The sequence below is a fragment of the Ictidomys tridecemlineatus genome, chromosome 6 (genome assembly GCF_052094955.1).
Source record: "Ictidomys tridecemlineatus isolate mIctTri1 chromosome 6, mIctTri1.hap1, whole genome shotgun sequence".
Taxonomy (NCBI): Eukaryota; Metazoa; Chordata; class Mammalia; order Rodentia; family Sciuridae; genus Ictidomys; species Ictidomys tridecemlineatus.
Window position 1 is genome coordinate 195,953,331 of NC_135482.1, and position 14,928 is coordinate 195,968,258.

Here is a 14,928-nt window from a genome sequence, read left to right on the forward strand (position 1 = left end):
TCCGCGGCACCTAGTAAATTATATACTAATTTTTACCCACGTAAATTGTAAACTCCTAAAAACTATATGTAATGACTATTGAAAAGCTAGGTTCAGTTCCTCCGCTGATTTATATAGAAGTGCCAAGTAATGTTCTAAAAGAAGACCATTTGTGTAAGTATGCCATCCTAGTACTTTGAACTACAATGTGTTGAATTTCTGGTTAATATCAGAATTTTTCTCCATAATTCAAACGAAAGTACTAATTATGAACCAGCTTTTTATTTATCAAGCAACTGCATTTGTTACATGTGAACCCTATCTCGCCATATGTGTGTGTGTGTATATATATATATATATATATATACACACACACACACACACACATAATTATTGTCATTATACAAGAAGTGTATACAAATTGTACAAAATTATAAAAAGCAAACGAGCAATTTGGGAGGTCACACCTCAGCGAGATACAGTGGCACCACCCTGTGATGCAAACTCCTGGAGGCTGAGGCTGAGGCTGAGGCAGAGGATCCCTTGAGCCTAGGAGTTGAGGGCCAGCCTGGGCAAAAATGGCCAGATCCCCTCAGAAAAGAAAACCCAAGTGACCCTAACACTTAGAAAGAGATCTAGAAATGGGAGAAATAAGTGAACAATGTGTAAAATTCAAAGTGTACAATTCCCAAACAAGGGAAAGAAGCAAAGCAGGGCTCTGTTATTTTATCTCATTATTATGCTAATCTAGCTAAATAATGGCTTAGAAAATATTTTAATGATACTTATGCTGCATTAAAATAACAGTGTTTAATGGGATTTCTGATATCTGTAACAGACTTGTGTTAATGCTTTGTTTTAAGTAACCTGGGCCTTGCCTACCTCCAATGCTTCTCATGACTTGGCACATTCTAGAATAGGCACAGGCCGTGGAGAGTGAACTGTCCACACCCACTCCTCCTCTGCTTGCCTGATGGTTCTGGAGTGACCAGTGGGGAGACTGAGGTGACAGAGCTGTGCTACTTCCGAAGCCAAGGCTGGGGTGGGGAACCAAGCAGGGCCAGCAACCATAAGGCAATGACTTCCCTGGATCAATTAGAGGAACTACAATTGACCTCCAACTGGATCTTGAAGGGACCCAGGGATGGGGAGGTGCTGGAGGTACTGGTGGGGATCAGGAAGAATTATTTTAGAAAATAGAAAAGGAATTTTGGAAGAAAAACAATGCTCATGGAGTCAGGGCCCTAGAGGGTATTCAGATAAGCTGTCTGTTAGAGTGAGTCACACACCTGGGAAGGAGTCAGGGAGGAGACCAAAGGATGCCGCATAGTAAGCAAAGGAGAATGGCTTTTCTACTGAAAGAATTGGGATTCATTAAGGAAATTGCAATTGTGATTTGAATGTTCATTTTGATTAACAACACTGTTCGCTACAATCAAAATGAGAAATATATTCAAAGGAGGTGCTATCTAGATTAGAAAATGTTGATTCTTGTTAGTTTATCAACTAAAATATTGCACAGTGGAAAAGAAGAGCAAATGGCTTGCTGGATGTAGGTCTCATTTATCAGGAGACAGAGGCTGTGGAGTCTAGAACTCCTGCGTAGGCTTTACCTGGGAGTGTGACTAATGGCACAGAGAAGTTTAATAGCGCTGGCATATTTCAGGAGGCTGCTGAATAGCAGACAGTTGCAAATACATTATATTGAGGGATCTGGTGCCAGGATGTTCTTTGTACTAGAGAACATTGCAGAAATGATCTGCATATATATCATGGCTCCATGTTTACTGTTCAGACAGTAGTGCATACATCCTTCAGAGATTCAAAGTCTTAAGTTTTTTGATAATGCCTATTTTCATAAGAATCTGTATTTTTATTCCTATTTAAGTGGTTGAATTTGTAACACATTAGAGGGAAGATGGGCTGCTTATTCTGCATTCATATTATAAAGTAATAAAATGATACAAATAATTGTAATTTTTTCAAATTTTTTTCCTTACCTCTTAATGTCTTTCTCAACAAATTTTATAATAGGAAAGCATTAAAATCAAGAAGAAACATCTTCTTTTCAATAAAAGCAACTACTTATATATGGCCACTCAATAAATGAAATTGATATTTTCTTTGTTCACTCTGAATGACTCGCTGGTACACAAAGATAAGAACAACCTAGAGGATGTGCCTATACAATATTTATGTTCCACACAAGTGACACTAGATTTTTATTTCATTCATATTGATCTAGTAATGGAATTTTGTGTTTTCATAATTTACAAGTAATGTGATCAGCTTGTTTACATTTTTAAGGGATTAAATATAAAGAGTAATAGAGAATAGTCTACACTTATTTATAAGCTTATGAACACCCTATCGTCTGCTAATGTAAACCTCTCTTTAAGATAAAAGCAGATTCTTGCACCAGCAGAGACCTGAGAGATTCAGTTGTTCCCCAAGATGGCAAATATGCCCAGATCTGTGCAACAAATTTTCCACCTAGACTTGATTGAGCTAATTTGATAGAGCTATAATGTCCTCTCTGTCTGTTCCACAATGCTATAGCTCAGTGATTTTCAAATTCTGGTGGACAGGAAATCAAGTTGGGGCTTAGTAAACTTCTCTGAAATCTGCTTCAGTAGAACTAGCGGGTAGTCTGAAGAAACTCTTTGACAAGATCCCTTGGCAACTTTGTATGACCAATGAATCCTTCTGTGCCAGGAAGAGACTTGCTGGATAGGGCAGTTATTGTCAATCACTGAAGGAGCATGTCTGAAATAACAATCCAGTGTCAAGATTCCTCTGCAAGAGAATGTGGTGTTAATATCATTTGTGAGTAAGAGCCAGGGTGTACATAAGTAGTTCATAAACGCTTTGCGTGGTACACCACATAGATCATTAAGAATCAACCACATCTTTATGGTTACAGAAATTGCTAAGTATTTTGCTAATATTTTTCTGAGAACACATGTACATACAAAAGTTTTGTAAGTAGAAAAGCAACCATGGGATGCATTTCCTTCAAGACATACATATCCAGCCTCACAGAGGAACAAGCAGTACTCACTGAGAAATAGGAAATTTGAACATTAGGAAAGATCTGTCTGAGTCTAAAGGGAAAATGGCTATTTCAAAATGGAAATTTTCCCTCATCAACTTGGAGTCTGAACACAGGTGTAATAATATTCCTGAGAGAAGTTATAGAAAAAGGAGCGCGCCCTCCACGTGAGTCCTTAGTCCAACATTTGAGGCATCTCTATGTTATTCCAAACTTCTTTTTAGGAAGATGCACTTTCTAAATAACATCTACCAGTGCTGGTTTTAGATTCCTGTGGCAGATGCCTGACAGAGCCAGTAACAAAAAGTCATTTTTTAAAAATAGGCAATTTTACTAATGATTTTGAGGCTAATGATTTTGTGATAGCAAGCACTAGATAGTATTTAAATAAGGATTGGAAAGATCATGGAAAAACGCAATAGACAAAGTGCATATAATAAAATACATTTTCAGGGAGAGATATATGTAGAGAGAGAGCAGTTCCACAGAGAATCCATTGAACACGTGGATTCTCTGGTTTGGCACCACGTTTTCCAGTGGTCTCATCAAGAGGAATCCAGATGACAGCTGACAAGCAGTCACAAGAGTGACATCAATGATGACAGTCCCATGGCGTCACTGTGGCTCTAGTGGTGACAGAGGTTCTGATGTCAGTTGCACAAGTAAAGACTTGGAATGACATGATTTCCTGACATTTGAGAGTATAAAAAGAGCATTTAAAAATTAATATATTACTTTATGTTTTGCTTTAAATAGTCTTGTATCTAAATCGGTGCATAAGATATTATGGGTGGACATTGGGGTATTCAGTTTTATTTCATTCTTAGATTTGATAAATACAAACATACTGAGCCTTTCTGGGGTGAGCTTCTGATTCATACAAATGGATGAGTTTGGACGGAGTATAATTGGGTTTGCTTTATATTCAGACAAGAAGATGGTTGCTTAATACAATTTCAGTTATGATAGGAATTATTTTTTGTTGACGCTGATGAATTATAGATTTTATCTAGAACCACACACAGATCTTAGAACCTCACACATAGATCTAAGGAGCTCCCTGAATGGGCTCCTCAGACAGCCTACAGTTGTTACTCTCTGCCTCCACCCTCAGTGGGCCTTGCTCTGGCTTTAAGATGGAAAAGAAACTCTTCCCTATTCAAGGATTTTAGAAGCTGATTGCAGATTGAATTCTGCATCCTGAGACACATATCCTGCACAAGCTTACAACACATCAGGTTGGGTTCCAAAGTACAGTGGCTTGTGTCCATTCATCCAGTCATGATAAAACATTGCTTATTACACAATGACTGATGTTGGTAAATATCATGGTCTGCTCAGCTCGAAAAGAACATGTATATATGCTCCTCTGGCCACAAGCTGCTTATACTCTGGAGATGTTTAAAGAAAATTGATGTAAGACTAAATAAACTCATTGCCACAAAAAAGTGTGTCACCAATCCAGTCTTCCTCTTGAACTTCTGATCACTCATTAAGTCTCAGTTCATACATTATTTTCCCCTGATGCCTTCCTGGATTATTCCAGACAGAGCTAGTCAGCCAGACATTAATTCACTTAACCAATATATACTGAGTACCATTCTGGAGGAAACATATGAGCATCTGCAAGCATGTTTTGAACACAGTTGTATTACACATTGTATTAGATATTGCACATAGTTGCAATATGGACAGGATGATTCTTAACCATTGAAGCGACGGACTTCTGCTTTTCTGATGACACCTCTGCACATTCTCTGGGAAGGGAGTTTATGGGCTCATCACTCAGTATTTTTCTGTCACTGTACAGGCTCACAGACTTTGTCAAATTCCATCAAAGTCATTCACATCAGGTTAGCAGGACCCACGTCGACCCTTCCACCTTGGCAGGTGCTCTGAAGTTTTGTCTGTATTTGTTTGTACATCTGCCTTCCCCCTCATTTTCCTTCCTATGTTGTGGGCTCCTCTTGAACAGCATGTCTTTTCATGCTTACAGTAACTAGCAGAGTGACAGCAACTATCAATACTCATTGAGTAAAGGTGGATATAGGAGAAGACATGACTGGATAGCTCTTGACATAGCTTTCTAACACTTCCACATAGCTCCCTTCACAGGACCCAGTCACACTAAGCTGCTGTTTTCCTGGCACAAGTAAGATGGCTGCTGTCAGTTAGGTTGTTTGTTTGCAAGATGGAGAAAACCTACTTAAAATGAATCTGAGTAAAGAGAAAGGAAGACGTTGGCTTTTACTATCAGCATTTCCAGGAGCCCAGCCGGCTTGATGTGCATCTGGGTTCCTCTCAGCCAACAGCGGAAGTCTCAGCCTCTCTAGTTCTCTGCGGTCCACTACGTTGGCTTCATTATCAAGGTTCACAATGTGGTCTCAGGGTGAAAAGAAGTCCCCAGAAGTGAGACATCATCCTCCTGCTTGACCCAGCCTGGCCCTGGAGCCCATCCTTGAACCTGGGAGTGTGGACAAGAGGACAGTCCAGGCTGGGGCTGAGTTTGCAGCATGTGTTACATTTGGAAACCCAGGAGTGGGGGTAATTTTTCAGGAACCACCTGGACTCAGAAGAGATTCCCCCATGAAGTCAGAGTGCTGTAATTACCAGAAGAAAGAATGATCTGGAATAATAGAGCCTACTTCCCCATCACGGAGACCCGAATCTGAGTCCAAACCCCAGATCCCTGGCTGATATCCCATAATACTGGACACATACGTGGCTTCTCCAGGGCTGATGTTTGAGGATAAATGATAGTCCCACCTCTCCCAAGCACACCAACGCCACTTTTCAGAGAGTGATCTGCCAGTTGAGGAGGAAGTTCCACTTCCACTACAGGGCTTGCTTCTACCAGGAAAACTGGACAATCATAAAATGCACCTGGGTGGCATCCCGAATGGGGAGAGCAGGCCCAACCTTCTGTAATTTCCCCTGAGGGATCTGTCAGTTGATGAGCTGCCCTGGGGCTTCCCAGTAAGGCTGACAGGAAAAGCCCTGGGACTGCGGGCAGGTCAGGGGATTTGGGTCCACCAAGGAGGAAGGACCACAGTCCACACTTATGCTATTGGGCAGGAGCCTCTAACACTGAAAAGCTGGAAGGAAAAAAGAATTAGAAATAAGACCAGTCCACGTGAGGCCCGAAGCCCAGGGCTGGAGCAGTGAGATCCCCATGGTTCTGACAAGCTCTTGTTTACCCTGAGTGTGAAGCTGGTGCGACAGTCAACATCGTCTGAGAAACATCACCCAGGCGCTCAGGTTACTGCTCAAGGGCTCATACCAGTATCTGAAACACAGCAAAAGTGGCCAGCCATATCAGAAGATGGCACGACAGAATTTCAGGAGGAAAAGTGAAAAATAGAAACAGATGTGCATTCTTTTTGTGTATATTTTCTTCTGAGCTCAGAACTGGGGCTTTGGTCTTTGGAATCGTGGACAGTTCTCAACGTCTTTTCAATCGCAGGCTGGATGCTGAGTTCTCTCTGTGTCCCACAGTGTAGTCTCAGCCTCAGTTTATGGGGACTTCCTTCCTGTTCACTTCTATGTCCTTGTTTTTCCAGCTTTTTGGTGATGACTCCCCTTCCTGCTTTCAAGGATAAATGTTGGTATTTGCAAGATGGGCCTAACTCCCTTTTGTCCCTTTAATGCCACCCAGCTTTCAGTTTAGGATCTTGTCTACCTTGGGACTTGGGCTCAGCTGCTTTTGTGACTCAGTGAGTCATACTTAGCTTCAAATGCAAAACCCTATTCTCCATTTAGAAGTCTCCATTAGTAAGGGTTCTTTGGTTCAGGTGACCAGGAGTCAAGAATGGCAGTGGTGGCAGGTTGGGTTAGTTCAAGTGACAGCTTCCCTCACCATCTGCTGCTCGTCTGGGCCTTTGGCCCACTGTGTCAGCTCTCAGACTCCTGATGATCGCTGCAGCTCCGGAGCCTCACATTTCTCAGGTCCCAGACGCCCTGGCCAGAGCTGTGCCGTGCTGCACGGACGCTGATGTGACTGAATGTCCATCTCTGGACCTTGCTCTGGAGACAGGAGTAAAATTTTCTCATTTACTAGAGCTATCACAAAGTCCTAGTCATCGGGGGCTAGAAGACCAGGTTTCCCCAAAGCACCGATGTGGCGAACAGAGAGCAGACTCTGGGCCGCGTGTCCTCCATCAGAGCGTCACCCCACCTGAGGGGGCTTCTGGAACCAGCGGCAGGAGCGCACTTACCTGGCTCATTTTGGTGGATGTGAGAGTCCAGTCTGTCGAGTTCACAGCTGGAGGTATTTGCGGAAGAGCCATATAGAAATCCACTCCAGGAAACCTTGGAGTTGTGCCCACAGGAGCGCCACCTCCGAATCCTGGAGGAGGTGAGGAGTGCTCCTCCTGACAGCCCGGCCCTGATTCCCCCGGCTGCTGGTGTCGGGGTTTTATTTCAATACGCAGCTGAGTTCCTCATCTATAATTGTCCTCAGCAAAGGGAGCTGCCTGGCCTCAAGGACACCCCCAAAATGAGGGGCTGGTGTGAGGGAATGGAGGCGCCACCCAGGGCCTCCATGGGGGCACCTCTGGAAAAGAGTCTTGCCCAAGTCCTCCCATAGGATCATCCGAGGGGGCTTCTCCTTCCCCTCGGCCCCATCCTGCTTCCATCATCCACTTGGGTTCTGTTTCAGAGTATATTCCCAATAAACCTCCTGCACACACACACACACACACACACACACACACACATCTGCCAAGTTTATTTCCAGGGTCTCAGCCTAAGACGAGTGGTACCAAAAGTGGTCTAACAAAAGGTTCCTTACCAGCTGCTTGGCGATGGTGGTGGGTGTTGTCCACTGCAGCAGTGCAGCTCTTAAAAGATTTACTGATGGTCACCCTGAAGGGGACAGCCGTGGAGAGAAACTCACTGATGACATATCTCGGTCGTGTTGGAGCCATGGGGGAAGCGGTAGGTATAAAGACCATGGACTTGCATGGCTGAGACTCCATGCCAGGAGAAAGTCACAGACCAAGGGCGAAAAATGCAAACTTCAAAGCAGCGTGGAAGACAGAGGCCCCCCAGGCAGCACATAGAGAACTCCATCTCCTGCAAACAACAGGGGAAGAACCCCGTGGGCTGTGTGGAAGTGCTTTTAATTACAGAGCTAGAGACTCTGCTGAGAAGATGAAGCTCAACCCCAGCAGATCCGCCAAACAAACCCGACATCAGATGAGAAGAAATGGGGCCCTGACATTCCGGAGGGTGAGGCCGGGGCCAGTGCTCTAGAAAACCCCGACTCCCTGGATTCCTCTGACCCTCCGAGGCTGAAGAAGGAGCCCCAGGCTCTCTGCTCAAGACCACTGCTCCTCCCGGGTGAAGCTGGCCCACAGGACTCTGCTTTGGAAGATGCTCAGTGTCCTCCCCAGAATGTATACCCCTTCCTGCTGGCCACCAGCCCCATAGTTGAGGGCAAATCTCAGCATCTTCTCACAGGGGACTTGCTGGGCTTCCAAGGGGGAAAAGGGAGCTAAAGAGCTGTAAAAGGGTTGTAAGTGAGGCTGGCAGGAGCTGGGCACGGACCAGAGGGGACGGGAAGTGAAGCTGTGTAAGGGAAGGTCCCTTAAGATGGAAATGCTCTCCTGGGGCTCCAGGAAACACCGTGGCAAGATCCTTGGCAAGTTCTGAGGTGCTGCCATGATGGATCTCGGAGGCTTGGAAGGACAGAGGCCTACTCTCAGAAGACACAGGAAATCCCAAGGCCCAGAGTGGTGGGCACAAGCCGAAAAGACCCACGGGCCAGAGCAGTGGGCACGCTTGTGAAGAAGACACACAGGCCGAACCCCAGCAGTGCGTGCATGGATTTTAACTCAGCGTAGATTTTTGGAATTGTATTTGACAGTATCTATCAAAATTTGAAATATCTGTGTCTTTGACCCAAATTCTACCATTAGGGCTGAATCTTTGAGAAATTTATATATGATCAAAATAACATGTATTAAGTGTATACATATTTTATTTAATTGATACCAAAAGTGGGGAAAATTAGTTTTCCTTCAACAGAAAACAAATAATCGTTATTGCTATTTTTATAGAGAATGCCCATTAAATAAACAAGCTTGGGCCATGCAAATGCCCATGGGGAGATTTTTAGAACATATTCTTGAAGGAACAAAACTCAATCCCAGCCAGATAAATTGATTCAAATTGAATCGACACAACACTATAGTCCACCTCGCATTGTGTACACAGGGAAGCTTAGAGATGGAACTTACCGAGTGAGGCTATGGAGCTCCGTGGGCACCCGAGGTTGAGGGTGAGGGAGCAATGGGCAGAAGGAAGTAACCTGAGGGAACAGATTCCCTTTTTCATTGTTCATATTGTGGTAAAATGCACAAAACATAACGGTTACACTCTTAATCATCTCCAAGACTGCAGTTGGTGCTAGCCACACTCCCCTGCAGCCGTCCCCACCATCACCCAGCATGCTTCATCCTGCAGGACTGGACCTCTGCTCCTGCTGAACAACCACTTCCACATCCCCAGCCCCTGGCAGCCACCCCCTGCTCTGTCTCCAGGACCTCGATGACACTAGGACCTCACATACGTGGAATCCAAAGGTAACTAAGATTTTTCCTTTCTTTGTTTCCTAATTTTTAAAAATCACTTAGGATGTGTCATATACTACTTTTCCAGATTTGCTTAAAAAGAAAAGTTTTATAAAGCGGTGACTGACAGCAGTTTGTGAATTGATAATGAAAGAAAACATTTGTGATAATATGTATTTATCTAAAATATTGAAATCTCATGTTTCTAATTCACTTTGTCAATTTTATTTTTGCAATGGTCTAGCTTTAGCTTTCACAATCTAATGAAATAGAGAACACAAAGCATCCTGAATATTTATAGTTAGAAACACAGAGAATCAAAGAAAGAAAGCCAAGCCATCATTGTTACTATTGCTACGTAGTGTAGTTTAAGGTCTGCTATTACGATGCCTCCTGTTTCACTCTTCTTGCTAAGGGTTGCTTTGGATATTCTGGGTCTTTTTTTTTTTCCAAACGAATTTCATGATCACTTTTTCTAGTTCTATGAAGAATGTCATTGGGATTTTTTATAGTAATTGCATTAAATCTATTTTGGTGACAATACTTTTGGTAGTATGGCCATTAGCACCACAATAGATATATAGACCAATGGTACAAGAAACAAACCCACATAAATACAGTTACCTCATACTAGACAAAGATGCCAAAAACATTCAATGGAGAAAAGATAGCCTATTCAATAAATAGTGCTGGGAAAACTGGTAAATACATATATAGCAAAATGAAATTAAATACCCTGCACAAAAACCAACTCAAAGTGGATCAAGGACAAAGACTCTGTGCCTAATAGAAGAAAAACAGGTCCAAATCTTCATCATGTCAGCTTAGGACACAGTTTCCTTAACAAGACTTCTCAAGTACAAAAAGTAAAATTGAGAATCAATAAATGAGAGGAATTAAAACTAATTAAAACTAAAAAACTTCTTCTCAGCAAATAAAACAATAAATAACATAACAGAATGAGAGAAAATCTTTATCACATGCACCTCAGATAGAACCCTAATCTCTAGGGTTTATAAAGAACTCAAAACACTTAACACCAAATAAATAAATAAATAAATAGCCCAATCAGTAAATGGGCTAAGGAACTCAACAGACACTTCACAGAAGAAGAAATACAATAGATCAATAAACTTATGAAAAAATGTTCATCACCTCTAAAAATTAGATGAATGTAAATCAAAACTACCCTGAGATTTCATCTCACTCCAGTCAGAATTGCAATTATCAAGAAAACAAGCAACAGTAAGTGTTGGCGAGAATGTGGGGGGAGAGGCACATTCATACATTGCTGGTGGCACTGAATTGGTTCAACCACTATGGAAATCAGTATGATGATTTCTCAGAAAACTTAGAATGGAACCACCATTCAACTCAGCTGTTTCACTCCTTGGTTTATACCCAAAGGACTTAAAATCAGCATATTACAGTGACACAGCCACATTAATGTTTATAGCAGCCCAATTCACAATAGCTAACTATGGAACCAAACTACATGCCCTTCAACAGATGAATGGATAAAGAAACTGTGATATATATATTGTGATATATATATATATATATACACACACACACACACACACACATACACACATACATACATACACACACACAATGAAATATTACTCGGCCTAAAAGAAGAATGAAATTTTGGCATTTGCAGGTAAGTGAATGGAGCTGGAGAATCTCATGCTAAGCAAAATAAGCCAAATCCCCAAAAAACAAAGTTTGAATATTTTCTCTGATAAGCAGATGCTGATCCATAGTAGGGGGAGAGGAGGAAAAAGAATGAAAAGAACTTTGGATTGTGTAGAGGGGAATGAGGGGAGGAGGGGCTAGGAGGCAGAATGGGTGGTGGAATGAGATGGACATTATTGCCCTTTATACATGTGTGACTTCTGCACTCTGTATCTAATCAGGGACAGTGTCAGAGCACAGAGAAGGACACAGAGAAGAGCAGAGATGGCCGATTCCAGGCTGTTCAATTCCTTTAACTCACAGATATGAAAGACGTCATCTGCTGCCCACTTGTTCATCTCGCAAGCTGATGGACACGCATTCCTCAGTTGTTGGCTTGGTTTTCTATTTTGAGGCAATTTAGGGATGATCGCTCAGCCAGACAGCCTGGTATTTCTTCAGTTAAGGTTTCCAGAGGGCTCTTTTCTGTTGTAAGTCCCCCCAGACACAGAAGCTGATGCATGCAAGTAGACCATGGTGTGCTAGGGGAGACCCACCCTCATCAGTAGTGACAGTCTGTATTGTTTGGTGCTGAATCATACACACAGACTCTGCTGAGGGAATTGCTTAAAGTACAAATACAAAGTTTGTCAAATATCCTTGAGACCAAAGCCAAGGAGGATCTCAAGAAAGAAAGTCCTAAAAGGAGCAGGTCCTAAACCATGTAAAAAGATCAGCAAGCATCAGAAACATAATAGCTGGCAATTGACACATTTGAAGAAAATTTTAAAACAATCCCCTTATAAATTCAAAACAATGTTCAAATAAAAATTTCAAACAACATCTAAACAAAGATCCTGGTGTCTTATAGCTGTGATTAAGTGAATTCAATACTGGATGTCATGTATGAAATGAAGTCATTCTTGGTAAGTTGATAGTAAGAAGGTCAACTAATACAACTGCTTTGCAAAGTAATGTAATACTATTGATTAAAATTAAAAATTTTTAGTTCTTTTAGAAGTCTCTAAAAATCCATAAATTTGTAAAAGAGGCCAATTATGTGATTTAATACACAATAACATACCAATTATATTGAATATATATGCATTTATATGTGCATATATACCAAAATATATATATATGTCTTTTATGAATATACAAAATAACACCAACGCACTAGTTAGCTGAGACTGCCATAACAATACCCCACAGACTGGAGGGTTATCAGGGGGTCAGTTCCAGATCAAGGTGCTGGTTGGTTCCTGTGAAGAACAGTTTCCCTGGCTGGCAAAGAGCTGTTTGTTTGCCGTAAGAGAGCCCTACCTTCACAGTCCCATCCAAACCTGAATGTCTCCCAATGACCCCATCTCCAAACAATATCACCTTGGGCATTAGAGCATCAAATATGGATTTTGGGAAAACACAATTCGGTCACTGCAGAGAGCAAACATCATTTAAGTTTTTAAAAAGTGTGGGAAAATCCAATAAAAACTTAGTAGTGGTTCACCTTGCTAGGTGAGGTGGAAAGGCAGCGAGCACTTTGATTTCATATCATATAATTAAAATTCTTGCATAATTCCAGTTATGGGATCATTTTGGCAGCACACTTTTAGAATATTCAGGATAATTTTCCTAAAGAACTAATCAAAACAAAGAACCAATCAGGATATTGAAAAAACATTATGATGGTACATTCCACAAAACAAGGTGTCAGACAGTCCCCAACAGCACTAGAGGAGGCTCAGGTGAAGAGTGAGAGTGGTGGGAATGAACGGGACCCCACATGCTACACGTCCTGCAGAAACCAATGCACTGCTGGCCTGTGCCCACCTCAGAGGGCAGGAACAGGTGTCGAGTTTGCAAGGTTAGGAGGACAAAGAGCCACCAGCAGAACTGGAAAGTCCTGTCTGTGGGTGGCTGGTGAGCACTCAAGACCACGAGCTGAGGGTCCCCAAACAATTCCGTAATAGAATCAGCCCCCAAAGAACCTCAGAAACACCAGCCAGTACTCTCTGCCACAGTCAGAGGACAAAGACTGAGGGCAAGAGCAAAGAAAAGGTTCAGATGGTTCAAAGGAGAGATGCACAGCAGGAGCAGATCCAAGATGTGCCCTGAGGATCACAGGATGCTGAGATAGGAGGCCTGCTGGGGACAGCTAGGCTCAACAGCTTTGGGGCTGGGTCACAGAGCAGGAGAGAAGAAATCATCCCAAGTGTATGAGTTGGGGTTCTGCCCAAAACAGAACCAGTGGAATGTGTACCAATATGTAGGGGATTTAGAATGGAAACCCAGAAGACCCAAGGTATGCCTCCTGCAGGCAGGAAATTCAGGAAAGCCAGGGTGACTCAGTCTGATTCAAGGGCCTGTGGAGCAGAAAGCTCATGCTGTGAGTCCCAGAGTCAGGAGACCCTAGATCAGGATGTCTGAGGGCAGGAGAAGGTGGACATCACATCTCCTCTCTAGGGAGAGAGGAACAACTTGCACATCCTCCATCTTTTCTTCCTTTCAGGTCCTCCACAGATTAGATGATACCTGCATACTTTGGAACTTGCAATCTGCTTCTTTTAGTCTCTGGATTCAAATGCAATCTGTCCTGGAAGCATCCTGGAAGACACAGCCAGACATAATGTTTCACTAACTATCTGGGCATCCCTTAGCCCAGTTAAGTTGTTGCACAGAATTAGCCATCACACTGGTTAAAACTTCATTCAGGGCTGGGCATGTAGGTCAGTGGTAGAGCACATGGGTATTGGCATGTGCAAGGCATAGATTCTGTCCTCAGCAGTGCAAAAAGAAGGAGGAGGGAGGAAGAAGAAGATGAAAGAATAAAGACTCCATTTAGATTGCCCAAGGAGTGGCTTCTCAGAGCAAAGTGAGGCTCTGTATTGTGAATCCCTCAGGAAAACAACCAACAAGGGAGCCCCAAACCAGCTGAGAAGGTCTAGACCTTCCTAGACCAACCCTTGCTCATTACCTCATGCAATCCTAAGACAAAAAAAGTAATGTGATAATGTGATCTTGTCCCAAAAAGCTATTGTCAGGAGAAAGATGGACGTAATCCTAGGAATCTCGTGACGGACAATGAAAACACACAGAAACACGTGGCAAGGAAGGGAGTGAGTGGAGTCTAGCGTTTCACATTGACCCAGAGAATTAAGAAAATGGTCATACCTTTGAAATAACCAATGAAAAATCCAGAAAGGTGTGACTAAGTCAAACCTATAATGGTATTAGTGAATTATTTTGTAAATGCATTTTCAAAAAATTGGTTCCAGATTGGTTGGAAATCTTCAATCCAAGTATTCAGTGACTAGAGTGCTAAGAAACTTCAGCATTTGAATAGCTGGATGAACCATAATTATTGAAAATAGACCTTGCAAGCAAAAAGACATTGAAAATTATCTTGACAAAAGCAAGGGAGGAACTGAGCAAATCCAAGAGGGAGGGCTCAGATGGTGCACAGAATTTAATTCTGAAGTTCTGTAAGTGTGATTTGGAATATCTTGGATTGTGAGAAGAATTTTTGATGAACTTTCTATTTTAATTCGATAAATTTATGTTCTGCCTGGAACAGAATGAAACAGAAAGAGTCCATGATTTTCCAGCTTATAAATGTAAGACATTCAAAGAATCATAGATTTAATCAAA